The following is a 21,279-nucleotide window of genomic DNA, read 5'->3' as shown; positions in this document are numbered from 1 at the left end:
TTCACATCATACAATGTGCTAGCTCATTGGTTCAGGTTATTGAGCTACTGATCAAAAGGCTGAGTTTGAATCCCAGAGCCACTAAAGCTGCCACCGCTGGGCCCCCGAGCAAGGCCCTCAGCTGTATGCATTTTTCTCAGCTGTACGCATGCGACAAATGTAAGCCGCTCTTGACGAGTTTGTCAAATGTCATAAATGTAACATGTACGTTCAGGACACAAGCTGGAGCGAATAGTAAGAAGGTAGTAATGAAAACAAAATGTTTTGCTGTCATGTTTAATGTTGACAAACTGACATACAGCAGTACACACAGAAACAGCCACACAGGACAAGACCCACAAATAAAAAGACACACACACACACATACACACACACACACACACACACACACACACACACACACACACACACACACACACATACACACACACACACACACACACAAACAGAGAAATGCATACAAATTCACACATGCAGAGACACATACTCAGCTGCAGATAAGTAGACAGAGGCACACACAGATCTATTATTAAATCTTAATAATATTTAATTATTATATTTATATATATAAAAAAAGAAACAAATCATATTATAATAAGAACACGCAGCTGAGTGACCGATAAAGAGGTCAGGGATCATTAGAAAGATCAACTCCAATCGTCATGTCTTTATGTTTGGCATATTTAAGGCCATAACCTACGTTCTTAATTCCCGTGTACAGAACCCGTGTGACTTGACGAACCTTGGTGTGACTCCTAAGAGAGCCATGACTCCACACATTCTCCCAGCTGGTGCGAAGACAGATGTTTGCACGGTATTGTAAAGACGAAATGACAGCTGGGGTGTATATCAAGGTGAGAAAACACCCCGAACAGGGAGGATCTAGGTGAGTAATAAGTGAAAGCCGAGACTTCTAGAAGATGGCACAAAGAGAGGTGTGGATTTCACTCAGTTGCTTTAAATCTGTCTTTTCTCTTCTCACCTGCAGTCCTCCCCTTTCCTGTTCACATTATCTCTATCTCTTATCTCTCCACCTCTCCCTCTATCTTGTGCTTTCTGTTAATATTGTGCTACTCTGCACTAGCACCCGAATGTTGCCACTTGAACGTAGTTCATTCACATCTCCAGCTGTGTTCGTTTAAGTGTGTGAGTGTGTGCGTCTCTGTGTGTGTGTCTCTGTGTGTGTCTCTGTGCGTGTCTTCTCTGTAAAACTCCACTAGAGGGCAGCAGCAGCTTGTACTGTAAACACACACACACACACACACACACACACACACACACACACACACACACACACACACACACACACACACACACACACACACAAATACACACACACACAAATACACTTGTCCACTAGTGGAAGGGGTGGAGTCATGGATGGAGGTGGCACCGTTTCCAGCCAATCAGTATGCGGTAAGCACATTCATGTTAATTGATGCGGCTGCAGCAGGCACCCAGTGTCACACTGCAGATCCCCCTAGTGCACATACTTGGAGAGAAGGAAATCACAGAAGTATTATATTTCTTTTTACACTCACACCACACACACACACACACACACACACACACAAACAGCTGAGAACATCCAGACATGTGGGTGAATGTGACTAGAATACAACGTGTCTACACTTAACAGAGGAGAAGTACCGAGATGCAAAAGGTTACAACGAGCTTTTGAGAAAAAGCATGCGCACACGTCGTGATCGGCCCTCACGTCTCCCACCCCCGAAACGTTTCATAGACCAAGTGTTTGCTTGCAACCAAAATTCTCAGTGTGACCTCGAAGCCTGCAGAGTGGCGAAAAAGCCGACCAAGAGCCTCCTACACTCACAGAAGAGGGGTGCTGCAGAAATGAGAGAAATAACAATACAAATACAATTCCTGTTTTCCACATGAAGAGAGGACAAGCTTATTATTGCCGTTTTAACGCCCGCCAGTCTGTTTGCTGTAATAATGAAGAGGAAGAATGAGGAATAAATCAGCATCCGAATGCTGAATAATCACAGCAGGCTGAACAGCATTTGTGCATGCCAAACACTTAGGGCCTTGTGGGTATTTGGGCTTTTTCTAATCACGTACACGACCCACACAGCCAGGTCGCTGGAGAACCGAGAACGCAGATCTTCTTACGGTTCACAGACGAACCCAGTCACGCATAATTCACTACAGGCCTGGCTTTTTCATCCCTCCTAGGAGCAGCTATTTTTAATCTGATACTTAACATTTTACCACCAAGCAAGTGAAGCTGTTTTCCAGCTCTTACGCTTAGCAGGTACGGGTTGCTGTGGAAACGGCATTCAGACAAGACGAAAATCTCAAAAACCATGTGAACGCAGAAAACTCGGATTTGCTCTGTAAGGGTCTTTGGGACATCGGCATGGGACTTTTCCAAGCATTAGGTTAGGTATAACACCAATAAATCAATGACTTGGTGCTGTGATGCATCAGGATGTACGTGGAGTTACAATATTATAATATCACAAATCTGCTCATTTTCCTATAACAGCACATCTGGAAGTTTTTTATTCTTTGCACATGATTTTACACGAAATTGCTGACGATCATCACCTCTTGCTTTTTAACCAGCTCCATTTGTAGATCATTCATTCATTCATTCATTTTCTACCGCTTATCCGAACTTCTCGGGTCACGGGGAGCCTGTGCCTATCTCAGGCATCATCGGGCATCGAAGCAGGATACACCCTGGACGGAGTGCCAACCCATCACAGGGCACACACACACTCTCATTCACTCACACACTACAGACAACTTTCCAGAGATGCCAAACAACCTACCATGCATGTCTTTGGACCGGGGGAGGAAACCGGAGTACCCGGAGGAAACCCCCAAGGGGAGGGGAGAACATGCAAACTCCACACACACAAAGAGGAGGCGGGAATCGAACCCCCAACCCTGGAGGTGTGAGGCGAACGTGCTAACCACTAAGCCACCGTGCCTCCCATTTGTAGATCATCTGAGAAACAATTTCTTTTCACTTACACTATAGCAACTATAAGCAATCTTTACTTCACCAGCCTTTCTTTATCTCTCTCTTGATGTTGACATGTTTGTAAAATAATCCCATAACCCTTGGGATGTGATGCAATTTTTTTTAAATGAGGTAATGCCTACAAGTCTGGGACCCTTGGTATCTGTTCATCGTCAATTTCTCTTTCAAACCCACATCGGGCTTCTACCAGATTCTTCCTAACCACACACGGGAACCCAAACCCTCCCTACAGTAAATGGTGCAGTAAGGTGAACCTCCGTGTTCTCCCGGCAGGCCTGAGAGTGGCCGTGCCGAGCGTATCTGAAGAAAGGCAGGATATCCCACCCTGACATGGGAGAGCCGATTAGCGTTGCTCTGGGGCTCCTCAATCTGCTCCGATTTCTTACAGCAGCACTGCACCAGAGGAGGCTGTGCCCTTGAAAGAGAGAGAGAGATGCAGAGAAGAACGAGGGATGCATATGCATCATCATACACCACATGATTACACGGATAATAATTAGACTCTGTTGTACAAGTGTACTGTACACCAGGCATCAGTCTTTTCGCATTTATTTATTTATTTATTATTTAGTTCTGGTTATCAGACATCTGAACATGATCAGGACCAGTAGTAGGCTCTACACACCTCCATGTTGCACGGTCTCAAATCACACAGGTACAGATAAAAGCAGGGCCCTTTAAACCCCTGGGGTTCCAGACATTTATTTGTATTTATTTTATGTACTTCCTTACTTTATTTCATTCTTTTGTTTCTTTTGTTCATCCATCCATCCATCCATCCATCCATCCATCTACCTAACCATTCATTATCACTTAATTCATCCATACACTAATCATCAACCCTTCCTTCTATTCATCTGTCCATGAACACACCAATTATCAATCCATCCATCCATCCATCAGTCCATCCATCCATCCTCAATCAATCCACACGTCAATTATCCATCCTTTCTTCTATTCATCTGTCCATCAACACACCAATTATCCATCCATCTCACCATTAATGAACCAATTATCCATACATCTAGCTATTCATCCATCCATCCAATTATCAATCCATCCATCAATTACATTTACATTTCTGGTGTTTAGCAGACAGTGACTTAATTTTTTTTTATTTCAATTTATACAACTGAGCAATTGTTGTGGGTTAAGGGCCTTGCTCAGGGGCCCAGCAGTGGCAGCTCGGTGAACCTGGGATTTGAACTCATGACCTTCCGATCACCTTAACCACTGAGCTACCACATCCCATAATTGTACCATAATCCATCCATACACCACTTATCCATCCTTCCTTTTATTCATTTGTCAATCAACACACCAATTATCCATCCATCCAATTTATTTAATGACTTATTTATTTATATTTGCTGACTTGTCTGGGTTGCATATACTTATTTCTGTCTCGCTTTCCTTCCTTCCTCCTCAACCTCTATCTAGCTGTCTAAACTATTTATTTAATTTATTGTGAATTATTGTTCTTACTTATTTCCTTCCTTCCATCTAACAATTATCCATTGTATATTTAAATTGTATATACTTCTATATTTCTCTTACTTATATGCATCATATATCCATCTATCCATTTTATCGATTCTTTATTGTTTCGTATATTTATTAATTTATTTATATCTAACTACTTACTTTCCATCCATCCATCCATCCATCCATCCATCCATCCATCCATCCATCCATCCATTTGATTTATTTCTTTATTTTTAATCAAAGCAGAAGTGCTGTCTCAGGCACAGATTTTACTTTTAATGTAGCTAGTATAGGTTTTATGGATGCTACATACTTTAGAAATAAGTCCTAATGATCTAATTAGAATCTTCTCTAAATCTATTTCTATTAAAGTTTGCTTTGATAAGTAAAGATGATGCTTCATGACTGCTTAACATGGGTAATAGTTGGACATTTAGTCTGTGCTCGTAAAATAAAATCAGTGATGCAAAAACCTTTCTTTTTTAAGGACTGAAAAGAAATGTGTGGCTGCAAAAAAGTTTGAGAATCTCCTGTCATATTTTATCTCCCTGACTAATATACAAAGATAAGGAGAAGATCCGTGAATATGGTTAAAAAAGAGAAAGGCAGAACGCCTGGCCACTGATGGAGCTCGGTTAAGCGGACCTAAGCCCGTCTTTGCGTCTCCGGAGGTGAGATGTATGGATGCACACGAGGGTAAAAATGCAGCAATATGCTTACACAGAGTTTCTGACAAAATGACAAATCCTCTTCTACAGTGCAGGTAACAGTCCCTCTCTCTTTCAGACACACGGTCCTGATTTAGGCACTGCGTGTTCCACGTCGCTCTGGCTTGTATGTAAGAGCGAAGGCTGCTGTTAAGACCCGAGGCTCTATACACACATCGGCTCATTCCAGCGGTCGGCCGTGGCATTCATTACAGTTTAATGATGTGCTAGCAGTGGCCTGTTCCAGCACTAAGCCTTGCCATTTCCACTGGAAAAGACAGGCTAATGGGATTCAGTAGCAAATGCCTGCAGGCTGTAGAACTGTGTGTGGGATGGAAGCCACCTACACACACAAGCGCGCACACACACACACACGCGCGCACACACACACAAGACACCCACAAAAACAAATTTCAGGCATGTATCGTGGACACCAACTTTCACAAAGCATTCTGAAACTGATGTAGCCTCGGACACAAACCTAAAAAGAGTGCGTATACAGCGAGAAGATCAGTTCAAGGTCAAAGCCTGATGAAGCAGTGTAAGAATTAGGAGGTTTGACAAAAATATCATATCACGATTCTTAAAGACATATCTACGATACACAACACTTATCACGTTGTGTAGGCCAGCAAAGCAGCACAGGAAAATTGTTTAATAATTTAATATCTACAAATATTTACAAAATGTATTGATACAATGTAAAGTTTTTATTATTATTACATTTAAAAAAAAAAAGCAAATATTTATCAGTGTAACGAGGAACGTTTTAAAGGATTTTACAATTTTTAACGAGTACTAACATTTAATAATAAAAAGCACACCTTTCTTTTTGTCGTGCTTGCTATTCCCATTCATTAAATAAATAAATAAATAAATAAATGGTGCTGCATTTCGGTCATTCAATCGCTGTGTTCCTGTGTGTATGTGTAATAGTTTTATTCCTATGAGACCCCATGCTACAAGGCTGAACCATAACAGTTTCATAATAGTAACCCAGAATTACTGATGTAGCAGATTTTTTTTAAGCCCTTCTCATTCAACACTATGACCGGCCATCTCTATAAATACAGTCTCAGCATCACAGCACTGCCGTTTGGGTTTATAGTCTTCCTTCAGGTGGCTACAGTACAACCTAGTAAACATAAAAAGGCTGAGTGTTTGCTGTTCTTTGTTGATCTTACTATAAAAGAAAGAGAAAGAAAGTGGTGGAATTTCAGAGATCATGTTGAGGGCATGTGTCTATCTGGGAGAGCAGGAAAGACATTTGCGAAGGTGGGAAAGGAGAGCGGAGCATAATGTGTGAGGGATAAAATACAACTGTGTGTATGTGTGTGTGTGTGTGTGTGTGTGTGTGTGTGTGTGTGTGTGTGTGTGTGTGTGTGTGTGTGTGTGTGTTGGGAGGTCATTGTCAGGATAAACAATTCAGAATTACACTGCAAGGACCAAAGAAAAAGACACCTCCTGCAAGGACACCTCTCTCTCTATACTCCTAGACCTAAATGCTGCCTTATGGAAATTTTCACACTTGGCTTTACAGTCCCAGGTAAACAGATTAGAAATGGCGAGCCGAGGCACGTAGCACGTCACACGTCACACAAGTATCTATTGATGCATCTTCAGGGAATGTTTGATTCCCAGTGTCACCAATCTGTTGCTGCTTATCCCTTAACTGCTCAGTTGTATAAATGAGATAAATGTAAGTCGGTCTGGAGAAGGGGGTTTGCCAAATGCCATAAATATAAATTTATGTATTATCCAGCCATTGTGATCATGCAGTCGATTACTGATCCCTCGCTGCTGTACACATTACAAACAAGACCACATCTTAATGTGGTTTCAGTGGGATGCATGTTAATGGCAGGTTTAAACAGGCCTTTGACAGCAGCTTGGCTTTGGCATTAGCATTAATTTGACTTAATGTCCCTCCTTTGAATGCTCAGAGCAATGAACATTTAAAAGGTGTTCCTCAAGGTGCTCTACTGAGTCCCCTCTAGATTGATGTCAATAGTTGAGAAATGCCATCAAACGCCTGATGTAGTCAAACCAAGAATAACAAAAGCATACAAAGTATAGTACTAAAGACTTCCCGTTTCCGAGGTAAGCCGAATGAAAGAAGGATGACTTTTTGTCATTTTTATCCAGACAGAAATCATCCTTGGTAATTCCGTCATCTAATGCAACTCTGCAAACAGAGAAAGCCAAGCTGAGTATATCCATGTCCTTGTGTGATAAAGTCCATCTGCTCTACTAAAGACCCTCAGCTTCACCCAATCCTGCGTAAAGCTGCCTCACAGCTCCATCTTTACTGCCGCATTGTTCTACAGCAACGCCATTCAACAGGGAAGCCTCAGCCATGTCTGCGCTGCTGAATAGTGATGGATAACAAGAAGGCAGGGTGAGTGATTCTGCAAAATAAACCTCTACCTCACTTAAAAGTCAGAGCAAGCGATTGCATGTCATTGACGGGCTACTAAACTGTCGGTTCAGCATGTGCAGTGTATTAAATGACCATCCTTTCTGTGACAAATGTGTGTCTAAAATGAACACACACACACACACACAAAAAGTGATTTAAGAGTCGGTATGAAAGAAAGGTGCACAGAGATGCAGTTGTGAAAATCATTAAAGGGACTCTGTTTAAGTTTCCCTCATTAAGCAATTCGTTCGTGTCCCTTCACCTCTCCGGCTTCACACACACGAGTAATGGGGTGCGCTTTTTATTGGCCGGCTCAGCACAGCCTGTAAAAAGCACAGCTCTGATGAAGAATAAATCCTACATAAATGAAGTGGAGAGTACGGGGCTCGTCACAACTCTTCCCCTGTTTCAGCACTTCAACACCTTTGTGCTGGAGGAAGCACAAACCCCATCAAGGCACCTTAAAAAGGGCTCACACTTAAGGCTCACACCACAATGTGCATATTCAAAAACTCTTAAGTAAAACAGTAGGACTGGTTAAAACAATGCGCCATTTTTGGCTGGTTCTTTCTTAGTGACATCTTTCATGTCTGACTTGATTTTTGATCTTGGACTCTCTGTCTTTCTTCACTCTCTCTCTCTCTCTTTCTTACTTTCTTTCATGCCTTTATCTTTCTGTTGTGTCTCTCTCTGTCTTCTCTCACTCTCTCTCCCTTCTTCTCTCTCTCTCTCTCTCTCTCTCTCTCTCTCTCTCTCTCTCTCTGTCTTTCGTGTCTCTCTCTCTCTTTCTCTGTCTTTCTTTCATGTCTCTCTTTTTTTCATGTCTCTCATGTATTTCTGTCTTTTTTCTTGTCTTTCGCTCTGTCCTACTTTCTTGTCTTTATCTTTCTGCTGTGTCTCTCTCTGTCTTTCGTGTCTCTCTCTGTCTTTCTTTCGTGCCACTCTTCTCTCTTTTCTTTTGTGTAATAGCTCTTCTTTGTTTTGATGATTTCGCATGAGCAAAAGATCATTGCACACATTCTGATCACAAACTGCGACATCCGGTTTCTTACATTTACAATAAAGGCATTTAGCAGACATTCTTATCCAGAGCGACTTACATTTTATCTCATTTGATACAACTGACCAATGCAGGGTTAAGGGCCTTGCTCAGGGGGCCTGGGATTCAAACTCACGACCTTCTGATTGGTAGTCCATCTGGTTTCCCCAGACCGCCTTGTATAGCAAAGTAGTCCATTCTGCTTTTCTTTTTTTTTACTCTTAAAATACTAACAAAGTCTGGGTATGAATTTTGTCCTATTTGTTGTGATTATATGAATATTATATTATATATATATCATGTGAATATTAATTCATTATAACATTATTCATTATAAATATATATAAAACATTATATTAATATTATGTGAATATTATATATATTATATTATGGGGGCAGTCATGGCCTAATGGTTAGAGAGTCTGACTTGTAACCCAAAGGTTGTGGGTTCGAGTCTCGGGCCAGCCACAACTGAGGTGCCCTTGAGCAAGGCACTGAATCCCCCCCAACTGCTCCCCGGGCGCCGCAGCATAAATGGCTGCCCACTGCTCCGGGTGTGTGTTCACAGTGTGTGTGTTCACTTTGGATGGGTTAAATGCAGAGAACGAATTCTGAGTATGGGTCACCGAACTTAGCCGTATGTCACGTCACTATTATAAGATTACATTATAAAAGTGGCCTCAAGTTTACAAATCATGACAGACACTGTTTGATAAGTAATAGAAAAATCTTAAGCTGTACTAAAGACATTGTAATAACGAGTAAGGGTGAAGATCGTTCAGGGTTTTATACTCCGTGTATGATGCACTGCATAAAACCCAGACCGTACTACACTCACTCAGTCACTGCACTGCACTCCCAACTTATTATGACAATATGTGGAGCAAAGAGCTCACACACACACACACACACACACACACACACACACACACACACACACACACACACACACACACACACACACACACACACACACACACACACACACACTGAAACTAATGAGGACTGCTTTCTTGCAGCACACAGAGAGAGCGTTGTGCTAGAGTTTGCTCTGCCTCATAGCTTATCACACTCACCCTTTAATTGGAACCAGAAACACCCATCTGAGCATGTGTACAGTTCCCTCTGAGAGAGTGTGTGAGAGAAAGAGATCCCTCCACTGGCTTCCGGTAGCTGCACGCATCCGGTTCAAAACACTGATGCTGGCCTACAAAGCCAAAAATGGACCAGCCCCCTCTTACCTCAAAGCCCTCATCATTCCTCGCACTGCACCCCGCAACCTCCGATCTACCAGCACTGCTCGACTGGTTCCACCATCTCTCAGGGTAAGAGGCAAGTATACTACAAGACTCTTCTCTGTACTGGCACCAAGGTGGTGGAATGAACTTCCCATAGAGGTCCGGACAGCCGAGTCACTGGCTATTTTCAAGCGGCGGTTGAAGACCTACTTATTCAGGAAGCACTTCAACTAGCACTTTCCTTATCTTTTGCATTTAAAAAAAAAAAAAAAAAAAAACCTTTGACACTTTTTCATTGTAACTTTGAACAAATGTTTTAAACTCATGGTATCTTAAGTATGTAACCTAGTGAACCAGCATTAATGTATTCAGTGTTAGAGATTTAAGCACTTATGTACGTCGCTCTGGATAAGGGCGTCTGCCAAATGCTGTAAATGTAAATGTAAATGTAAAGAGAGAGATCCAGACAAAAGAGTGTATGAGAGAGGGAGCTACTTGGTAATGCACTGCTTCTGTTGAAGAGCTAAAAGTAGCCAGCCCAGATAATGGCTCTTTCGCTTCACAATGTTCTTACTTGCCTTCTTTATCACCCCCTGCCTTTGTTTTTCGTTTTTTTAACACAAACTTCTCTGATCGCTGCGTCTGAAGGCTCTCATACAATAATAAAAAAAAAAATCTTGCTTTTTGCAGATAAGGGGCGTTTGTCGACCAGACACATGCTTTAACTCTGATCTCCTTCAGGAGTTCTAATCAATAAACACCAGACGTTGGGCAGACACGGCTGAAACTGTATCGGATGCCAAGAAGCCCTCTGAAAACACGACTGCACTTGAGACATTTTGTGAGACAGACAGAGAGAGAGAGAGAGAGAGGGGGGGAGAGAGGAAGTACTAACCTATTTGGAATATAATATATGATATAAAGCAGAGGGAGTGATTAGAGGAAAAAATTGTTGAAAGAAAGAAAGAAAGAAAGAAAGAAAGAAAGAAAGAAAGAAAGAAAGAAAGAAAGAAAGAAAGAAAGAAAGAAAGAAAGAAAGAAAGAAAGAAAGAAAATCATGGACCATTTCTTCTGGGATATGAAAAACAAAAAAACAGAGAGGAGAGACAGACAGAGCGAAAAAAGAAAGAAAGAAAGAAAGAAAATGAAGGAAAAAAGGAAGGAAAACAGCAAAAAACAGGAAGAGCAAAAGAAAGAATAAAAGACAAAGGAAAGAAAGAAAGAAAGAAAGAAAATAAATAAATAAACCATGGATGTGAAAACCTTCAGTTTTTTCCTTGTCCTGACTTTTGTCATTTACAGATACACAAATAAAGCAGCTGTCCCATTTATATAACACTCCACTTTAAGTCCTCATTAAAAGCCACCGTGAGAGACGACACGTTACACCTCTGTCACGCTGCGCCGGCATCCTGTAACTGGTATCCTTCTTAATGAATGTTACGCAGCTCCAGTTCCACAAACCTTTTCAGGTAAACATTTCAGTTTGTGTGATCATCCCTTTCTGTCTGATCTTTACCTTCACAGAACCTGGATGAGTTCGTTATTGATCATATTCTGAGAAATCAGGCATGAGGGTCATACAAACCAATCTGGACAGAGCAACAATGCTTAGTGTGGTGCAGGATAACTAATCACTCATTAATCACCAGCGTTAATTAATCATGTAAAGCTTCAGAATATCTGATTACAGCCTAGCATGGACTTTAAGCATATACTGATAGGGGTAATACTGGGTAACATGTAGACAGCTAGCCAAGACAGACAGCTAGCCAAGACAGACAGACAGACAGACAGACAGACAGACAGACAGACACATTAGAGACAGAAGAAAATGTCTCTTCTGAGAGAGGTGATGTCTCAGACTGAAGGCTGAATCTATCTACTAAAGCGCGTGAACGTTACTGAACACGACACTCAACATGACCGCTTGCCTATTAATAATAATAATAATAATAATAATAATAATGCAAAAATAATAAAGACTTTTCATTTGACTGAAGATAAAGCAACAAATAAAATTAATATATCAAATGCCATCACCTTAAAGTTATACCAACGATGATGAATTCTTTAGTACAAAGAAATTAATTCGGACATCGGAAAAAAAAAAAGTGTGTTAGTCCCGGCTCGCTTTGGGAAACATGTCTACATGAATAACAGCTTCTGCATCACGGATCGTTCTCTCTCACCCAATGCTCCGTGTTTCCAGTGCAGGCTTGGGAATCCAAGAAGGAGAAAAATAAAAGATGCCAAAAGACCTATGATGTAGTGGACTAGTGGTTAAGGTGTTGGACTACCAGCCTGAAGGTTGTGAGATTGAATCCATCAATCTGCTACTGCTAGGTCCATAATGCAGTGAATGTAAAACTTATTATGCTTCCAGGTTCCTCAGCTTGTGCTACTGTTTGTGGAGTTTCACATGTTCATCTGATGACCATGTGGGTTATTATGTCCATGGAGAATCTCCATGCTGACAGTTTTCCAAAACTTTCTGGTTGGTGGATTAGCCATCCAAGGTGTACTCCTTCTACATCATGGATCCACTGTGACTAATTAAGATGGATGGATGGATGGATGGATGAAGGTTCTTATGTAACTACTTAAAGAACATTTCTCATGAAAATTCAACAGTTCAAGAGAACAAGCAGAATACTTTTATTTTAAGCAAACTAAAGTACGGAGCTGTTTATAAATGTAAGACGGGGTGATAGAATATTTAGTATAAAACCTGACTCCTCCTTTATCTACATGACAGCTGATATAATGTTATTCCTTTAAAGCAAGATAGCTAGTTTGTTTTGACAATAAGGATAGTCCAAAGAAACAGACACTGTGTTAGCTAACTAGAGCAAGTTCAACTCAGGTCACACTGATATTAGGCTATTAATGTCCATCAAATTCACTGTTTATGCTGTGCTTTTATTCCAGGTGTGGCATAAATGAAGCACACACTCGCACGCAAACACTCACACGTGTACTCACACACACACGCGCACACGCGCACACACACACACACACACACACACACACACACACACACACACACACACACACACACACACACACACACAAATACACAGACAGACACGCACAAATACCCACAAATACATAGACAGACATGTGCAGACAGGCACAGACACACACACTCACAAACAGACATGCACAAATATGCAGACAGACACGCGCAGACAGGCACAGACACACATGCACGCAGATGGACATGCACAAATACACAGACAGACACAAGCAGACAGGCACCGACAAATACAGACAGGCACAGACAGAAATGCACAAATACACACAAATATACAGACAGACATGCGCAAACAAGAACAGACACACACTCACAAACAGACATGCACAAATACACAGACAGACACAAGCAGACATGCACACACACACACACACACACGCATGCACAGACAGACAGACATGCACAAATACACAGACAGACACAAGCAGACATGCACACACACACACACACACACACGCATGCACAGACAGACAGACATGCACAAATACACAGACAGACATGCACAAATACACAGACAGACACGTGCAAGCAGGCACGCAGAGACAGAAACACACACAGCCATCTAGCCATACAAGAGAGAGAAAGGTATTTACACCTTAAGAGGCGACTTGCAAACAGCAGACAGCATTTACATGCAGATTCCCGACTGCCACATTAGATATACACCATGGTGTATGGGACACATTAAACAGACACCGGTTCACATCCATAGAAAATAAACGCTCATGACATGGCAGACAATCTATCACATCAAATGTCTAAGTTCAGAGACAGCCAGGGCAATTAGCACTATTAAAGCTAAACTACTGAGCAAAACTGTCCAACACTCCTGCATCATTGCTGCAATTCAATAACGTCTCCTAAGCTCAGATAACTCAAACTCAGAAAGGAGACATGTGAGACTCCAACTTGATATAAAAAAATAGAAAATAAAGTGAAAAAAAACTGAGAAAGAATGAAAGGTAGGAAAGAGAAAGGAAGGGAGAAATAAAGGAAACAACGGGTAAGAGATTAGTGAAGTAAAGAATGGAACAAAGGAAGAGAAGGGAAGAGGGATGAAAGGAAAAGTAAGGAAAGTCAAGGAAGGAGATTAGGAGTGGAGACAAGAAGGGAAGGGAAGAAGAGATAAAATAAGGGAATAAAACAGGGAAAGGTGGGCTAAGAAAAGATGGAAAAGGAAGAGAAACTAAGGGACAGGAAGGAAAAAAGCAAAAGAGGAAAAGTAAAAGACAGAAAGGGGAAAAAGGGGGTAGAAGGAGGGAAGGAAAGGAGTGGGGGAGAAAAAAGGGCCAAGGTAGGAAAGAAGGAGGAAGGGAAGAAGAATAAATAAGTGAGAAGTGAGGCAGAAAGAAATGGAACAGAGGGAAAGGGGAGGGGAGGAAAAGAAGGGAAGGGGAAGTAAGCTGAAGAAGGGACGTAGGGAAAGAAATATTTGAGGAAAATGGAGGGGAGGAAGGGAGAAAAAAGATGAGAAGTGAAGGAAGGGGGCTAAAAGAAGGAAAACGAATGGAAAGGGAAAATGAGGGAAGGGGAAGGGAGGGAAGGAAGGAAGATACAGGATGCAAAGCAAGAAATGAAAAATAGGACAAAAAGAAAAAAAGAAAATTAGGATAGTATGGGGATTTAAGAAGCGATGAAATGTTTGCTGGAATGGAAGAAAGAAGAGTAGAGTGAAGGAATAAGAATAAAAGCAGGAAGAATTGTTAAAGTCTTGAGCTCCGAAAGTTTGGTTTTAATGATTAAAGAACAACTCAGGACAAAAGCATCATTAAATCTCTCATTTTCAACATCAGCTCTATGTTTATGGCCAAAGCATAAAACCATGGTGAGGATTTATGCTCTGGAATGCAGACACTGATCATCTGAATCATATTCAGACACTTAGAGATTCATTTTCACAGCTCTACCCAGGTGAGACAAAACTCTAAGAATAGCTGAATGGTGTTAAAGAGAGAATGCTAGAAGGACAGAGTGAAAGAGAAAGACGAATCAGTATGTTGAAGACGAGCAGGAAAAAGTGCCGAGAGAGGAAAGCCTGCAGAAGAGAGGAAATCCGGTACACCAGTAACGGAGGAGAAGAAAAGAGAGGACTAGTAAAGAAAAAGAACTGAGAGGGTTTTAGTGGCGAAAGCACGTCGTCAGATCCAATCCCATCCTCATCATCGCCAAGAAAGAGCTGAATTAGTTGAACCACCAGTAATTATTTTTCTCATTGCTTTAATAATTCAATAGTTTGCTCAGTGTGGTCGTAGTGTCTTTTGGTTGTCATTAATATGTTTAGCGTGTGATCATTTTATTTCTCATGAATAAAAAATGAACAAACAATACAGCAAGATGAGCAAGCAGCTGATTTCAATAACGCATTTAATAATAACGGCCATGTGGTAATAAAATATGGATTTATCACGGCGCGTTGTCGCCATAAGAGAGATGCTCGGTTTCCATCTGCTTCTCTTCTCAGTGAAGGTAGTAAAGAAACAAAAGAAAAAAAGTGTAATTTAAAACAATGGGCTCTGAGGGTCTGTGATATGGCTCTGGTTATTGCTTGATGCAGCAAAGTGGTGAAAAGTTTCCTCCAGTACAACATCATGAGAGTAAGTCAATACTCTGTAACTTCACCTTTTTCGCCCGTTCTCGTGAAGTCATCAGACGTAACAGGCAACTTTGACCTCATACTACAACATTTCATAACCACATAGAGACCACAATTGGAATTTAGACTCGGTAAAGCAGCGAAAACCGAAGCTGTGTCCCAAAAAACACACTACAGTATATACTGTACACTTACACTGTGCACCGTGTACAGGGTAGAATCATCTCTAATGGAACAATGAAGGTTTTTTTTACTAACGGCAACTGATAGCAAAAGGGGGAAAATATGTAAATAAAAATAATAATAAATTAAAATAAATAAATAAGTAATAAAATTTAATAAAGCAGTGTTGCAGAACCCAAGTTACATGGGGAAAAAAAACATGTACAGGCTATAATTTGGGTGACAAAAGTGTATTAGTAATTGGATATATTGCCATTAAAATGTACACCTGGTTGTACCACTGGTTGAAAGCAGTGGGTTTCAGAACACAAAACAAATCTAAATAGTACAGACTATTAAAAAAAAGGATGTAATTTCAAGCATTTGTCTTTTTTGTGGTGAAAGCGGACAAAGGGATTTTATTCTGGCTTGTCAGCAGGTCAGTAATTTATTTCAAGTTAGATCGTTGTAAACCAACACAAACAGAAGTTCGCTGAAAACCTTTTTTTTTTCATTAACTTCCTATAGAACTCTAAATTATAGTAACATTTTGTTAACAAGGAAATTTAATCTCGCTTTCATTTAAACATCCATATATTTGGTTAGAGCAGATCAGAAAGTTCTGTGCTGTTCTCCAGTCGAAAACCGACCGTTAGCATAAATCTTCTAACGTGATCGGTCGCCCCTTCGTCATCACCGGATGAGACGTGATCGCTGTCTGTTGTCACGGGGCCGACGATCATGACACTTCTTCCTGCGTCATCTGTTTGCATATCTGACCTAAGGAATATGAGTCACTCCCTTGTACATCAGTAATATCCAACCTGCTGTTCGACTAGGATTATCCAGTTCTGCTGGGATTAAACACTTCTTGCTTTTTGTGCAAATATTGTTCACGAGCTCAAGGCTATTTCTGAGGAAGATGGTGGTTGATCTGACTGACTCATCAGCCCAACTTTGTTTTAAGAAGAGACAGAATTGACATCATGCCATTTGATGAATTAATTAGTGACGCCACAGACAGACGAGGAAGCTGGATAAATATTAAGAAATGCAACAGAGAACGAATAAATCCTCGTTAGTGTAGCGTTTGCCTACCAGATCAGCCACATGTACTGTAGTAGTTCAAACGAGAAATGTGTCCTGAATACAGACTAAGTAGATGTGATCGTTATGCAGCAAGAGAAACGTCGCAAAAGTTCTGTTTACACTGCAAATCATAATCGACATTATTACTTATTATTAACCTTTCACTATCGCTAGAACTCCCTTTTTTGGTCACTTCCTTCATTTTTGCACATTTTGGTTTGAAATAGATGTCTATATGGGGAAAAAAAAAGGAATCAAATAGACATTATGATTATATTTTAGACCAGTAAATCAGTGCTGTCTCAACAATTAATAATATATATGACTCCTGCAAATGTTAAGAAGAACTGATGAGCACCGTTGTACTGTTTCACATACACTACGTAGCTAAAAGTTCGTGGACACCTGACCATCACACATATGTGGTTCTTCTCCAATATACTGCCACAAATTTGGAAGCGCACAAATGTATTGTGTGCTGTATGTTTATAGTTTCCCTTCTGTGGAACAAAGAGGCTTAAAACTGTTCCAGCATGACAATGCGCCTGTGCACAAAAGCTCCACGAAGACAGGGTGTGTTAAGTTTCGAGTAGAAGATCTCGAGTGTCCTGCACACAGCTCTGACTCGGACTCAACCGCACTGAACGCCTTTGGGATGAACTGGAACACCGACTGAACCCCAGACCTCCTTACCCCAACATATCACAGTCAACATCTAGTGGAAATCCTTCCCAGAGGAGTGGAGTACATTATATCAGCAAAGAGGTCACTAAACCTCTGAAATGTTCAACAAGCACATTTAGGTGTGATGGTCAGGTGATAAGTACAGGATATACAAACAATCATAGTCCTGGCCTTAAGGTCTCTTATTTGATGGTTGTATAGATTCTGCTAAAAGCACAGGAAATGATATTTACCCACCAGCAACCAAGTCTACACCACTATTTTCAGTTCCACAGTAAAAATACTGAGAAAATCAGTGGTCTCTAAAGAAATCAAGGTATCTGTGACTGAGATTGTGGCTTTCAATACATTTCTTAATTCATAAGAGACACTACAATAAAATAAAAAAATAAAAATAAAAAAATAAAAACAATTACAAGAACTTTTTTTTTAATTTTATGATTATATTTCATTTTTCTATTTGCACACACTTATTACTTTTATCATTAAAAATATTTCATATTTTATTTATAATCCATTATACCGATACTTTCATTTGCTAAGATTAATGTGCATCGTTTTTATTCATTCATTTATTTATTTATTTTTTAAATAAAGCCTTTCAGACTCTTAGGACACTTCGATATTTTAAAGACACTGAAACTAGATGTATGTACAGTGAGTAATTGTATAAATTAAGACTAGTTAATATTTCGTCTACACTACTGTACTTGTGGACAATGACAGATCTTTGGATATTTTTCTACAAATTGATTCCCTAAATTGGAAATCAAGATCAGTTGATTCCACTGTCACTCCTGAATGCCTGACTGATGAATAACCTCATCTGGCTGTATCCAACTAGAGGGAAAAACCCATTCCGATCGGATCGTTTTCCATCCGCTGTTCCAAGATTTCATTTCCAAAACAAATTAAATCAGACTATCGATAAAACAAAACAAGCATGATGATTCTCAGGAATAAACTATCCAGAAATGTCTGTGGCTTCCCATGGGCATAAAACTGACTGTATAACAGGTAACATACTTACGTACACTGCTACAGTCCTTGGCCAGATTTACAGCCGCTGCCACCAGTGGAACTCGTTTCGGCTTTACGGAAATATACCACCGAGGGCGAGAGGAATAAATATGAATCAAAAAGGAGGACAGGCGAGAAGATGTGAATCAATTAGGCTTGGCTCATTGCCTGAAAGCTCAGATATGCACTTGTTTATCACATGCCTCCAAAGCTTCTAGATAGGGCCTAAAAATAAATAAATAAATAAATAAATAAATAAATAAATAAATAAATAAATACATAAATAAATCAACAAACAAACAAAAAACAAACAGAAACACAAAAATAAATTAATAAAAAAATAAATAAATATACATAAATATAATTTCATAAACAAACAAAAATATAAAAAAACAAACAAACAAATAAATAAATAGATAAATACCCTATAAGCTTTAGTGAGAACTATTAAGAAATCAGTGCAAACAAAAGCTCTTATTTCTCTCTAGTCTGCTGTTTATTTGTCTGAGTTGTAGTCAAAACTAATGAGAAATCAAATGCTGGTTAGTTAAATAAATAAAATAAATAAAATAAAAGGGGGTCAGATGAAAATACAGTGCAGCCTGATTGGAAACTGACGTGAAATCCATTAGGGGATCTATTTGGAGCAGCTTCCCGCAGAGACGCTTTGCTGTGGCATGGGCTGCTACCCGTGGCAGCAGATTTTTAGACTTGTTACACTAACTAAAGTGCATTCGCAAACAGCGGGCACATCAATATTGCAAAGAGCGCATTTACTTTAATATCCCTAGGCTTTCCTGGTATATCTCACAGGAGGAGGAGGAGGGGGGGGGTGTTCTTATAAATCATAAAGTGTTCAAATGTTCACAGTACAATGGAGCACAGGGTGGTGCTGTAAAGCACTAATTACTGTATTAAATGTGACCCTCTATGGTTTTACTTTTTAATATATATAAAACCCTTTTACAGGTACACTGGTATTGTTATAATGCAAGTGGAATGGACTTATGGGAACATTCAGGACTGTTGACTTTGAGTGTGAGACGTGTGTTTCCTCTCTGTTGGGAAAATCTTACACCGTATTGTAGCGGCTGAGGATAACAACTTCAGATTTTAGATGCTTACGACATCTAGAAAGAGCTGAAATGGGTTTGATATCACCTAAATCATCTAAATAAATAAAAACTCGAGTGTTTATGTTCACGTGAAAAAATGTCAGACATAGAGGGGCAGTCGTGGCCTAATGGTTAGAGAGTCTGACTCGTAACCCGAAGGTTGTGGGTTCGAGTCTCAGGCCGGCCATGACTGAGGTGCCCTTGAGCAAGGCACTGAACCCCCCCAACTGCTCCCCGGGCGCCACAGCATAAATGGCTGCCCACTGCTCCGGGTGTGTGTTCACGGTGTGTGTGTGTGTGTGTTCACTGTGTGTGTGTACTTTGGATGGGTTAAATGCAGAGAATTCTGAGTATGGGTCACCGTACTTAGCCGTATGACATGTCACTATCACTATTTAATGCTGAACATGGACACAACAAAACAGGGGCAAATTCCTTTCCAAATTTAGCCTCTGGGGGAAAATTAAGTGTTATATATTATATGATCTAATGGTTTAAAATAATATGCATTTTTATGAGCAAACAAGAGTAAATAAATATACAGTGTGAAAGCCATTATGCTCATTTTCATGAATAAAAGAAACTAAAAGAAGAAGGCGGTGCATCTGACAGTGTGTCTGCGAGAAAATAAACACTTGTCCTGGATTATTCCTGAGCATGGGTTAGTCTCTGTGTGGGTTAGTCTCATGTTATACCAGTCTACAGGCTTCCTCTGGGTTCTCAGGGTCTGGGAACAAGCTTCATATTCCACACTCTGACCAGGATGAAGATCAACTGAAGACTAATTTATTAATAAATTAAATAACGAAGTTCAAAAGAAATTAGGTTTTGAAACCAAATTGTCTTTCTCCAAAATTCTCAGTAAATAAAGAAATGAGCGCAGACTGAAGATGCAGAAAGCTAGTCATACTGTAAGCTTTATGATTCTGAAGGTTACCATTAGAGAAGTTTACTAAACCTAAATCTTGGCAAGATTGCTCCATGCGACGCTACCGTCTTCTCAATAAAATGTCAAATTACACGAGAAATACATCTAATAAGGACAATTAACTCGTGTTACAGCACGTTTTCCAGCTCACATTGAATTGTACGTGCAAAATAGTGTCCCTATATATATATAGTCAGGGATCAGCTCGGACTTTCGGCCATGTGTGTTTGTTATTGTTCCTCGTCAGTGTCTGTTGAATCCAATTTTACTGAAAATTTATCCAATTTTACTGATGATGGAAATAGTTAAATAATTTGCAAATAATTCAGTTGAATAGGAACTTTTTCACTGCTATGTTCTCTGAGATTTATTAAAGTACTTTAATGTCACTGTATACAATAGAACAAAAAATAAAGTGAAATGCCTCGGTTAGTAGAAAGTATTACAGAGATGTAGATAGTAATTAAAAAGTATGAAGAGAAGCCAAACCTGTCAAGCTAACTTCAAACGTCTAACAGTCTAATGGAAACGCTTCCTCAAATCTTAGCTGTGATTATTCGAAAGCTGTGAAGCTGATTTTTTGCGACATAATTATCCAGAACAACCACAGAGAAGGTCTTTTTTTTTTTAAATGGAAGAATGCAACCTTGACGTTAACACATTTTACCCAAACACCAGTTTCTTCTCATGGAAATTAGCCGTGTTATTGTAAGAAGGGGACGTTATTTGTATCAGAGAGTATAAATATAC

At 40.0% G+C, this 21,279-nt stretch overlaps 1 protein-coding gene and 1 long non-coding RNA gene across 3 annotated transcripts in view; one reads left to right on the top strand and one right to left on the bottom strand.

The window, feature by feature from the left end:
* The window catches only part of LOC113644408 (LYR motif-containing protein 4B), a 45,280-nt gene that overhangs the window by 8,493 nt on the left and 15,508 nt on the right, over positions 1 to 21,279 (bottom strand). The gene's annotated exons all lie outside the window — the stretch shown is intronic.
* Positions 4,446 to 6,088, top strand: LOC125140896. The gene is made up of 2 exons (XR_007140211.1): positions 4,446 to 5,169; positions 5,285 to 6,088. It is a non-coding gene; the product is annotated as an uncharacterized LOC125140896 (long non-coding RNA).

This window comes from Tachysurus fulvidraco, chromosome 3, assembly GCF_022655615.1.
Source record: "Tachysurus fulvidraco isolate hzauxx_2018 chromosome 3, HZAU_PFXX_2.0, whole genome shotgun sequence".
Classification (NCBI taxonomy): domain Eukaryota; kingdom Metazoa; phylum Chordata; class Actinopteri; order Siluriformes; family Bagridae; genus Tachysurus; species Tachysurus fulvidraco.
The sequence above is the reverse complement of the archived record's forward strand: the minus strand, read 5'-3'. Positions and strand labels throughout refer to the sequence as shown.